Source organism: Suncus etruscus, chromosome 19, assembly GCF_024139225.1.
Source record: "Suncus etruscus isolate mSunEtr1 chromosome 19, mSunEtr1.pri.cur, whole genome shotgun sequence".
Taxonomy (NCBI): Eukaryota; Metazoa; Chordata; class Mammalia; order Eulipotyphla; family Soricidae; genus Suncus; species Suncus etruscus.
Window position 1 is genome coordinate 44,450,856 of NC_064866.1, and position 340 is coordinate 44,451,195.

At 36.5% G+C, this 340-nt stretch overlaps 1 non-coding gene across 1 annotated transcript; it reads right to left on the bottom strand.

Annotated features, from left to right (window-relative positions):
* LOC125997726 (U6 spliceosomal RNA) lies at positions 1–102 on the bottom strand. The gene has a single exon (XR_007491756.1). It is a non-coding gene; the product is annotated as a U6 spliceosomal RNA (small nuclear RNA).
* Between the last annotated feature and the right edge of the window lie 238 nt (positions 103–340).

Sequence of the window (340 nt, forward strand, 5' to 3'; positions counted from 1 at the left end):
ATAAATATGGAACACTTCACGATTTGCATATCATCTTGCACAGGGGCCATGCTAATCTCTATATCGTTCCAATTTTAGTGTATGTGCTGCCGAAGCAAGCACAAATTTATTTTTTTTGTTTTTTTGTTTTTTTTTTTGGTTTTTGGGCCACCGGGGGATCGAACCACAGTCCGTCCAAGGTTAGCGCAGGCAAGGCAGGCACCTTACCTTTAGTGCCACCGCCCGGCCCCAAATTTATTTTTTTAAGTATAATTTTTATTTTGATCATAGTGGTTTACATGTTGTTGATACAAATTTATTTTAAAAAAAATCTCTAAGCACCATAATTACAAACATGTTT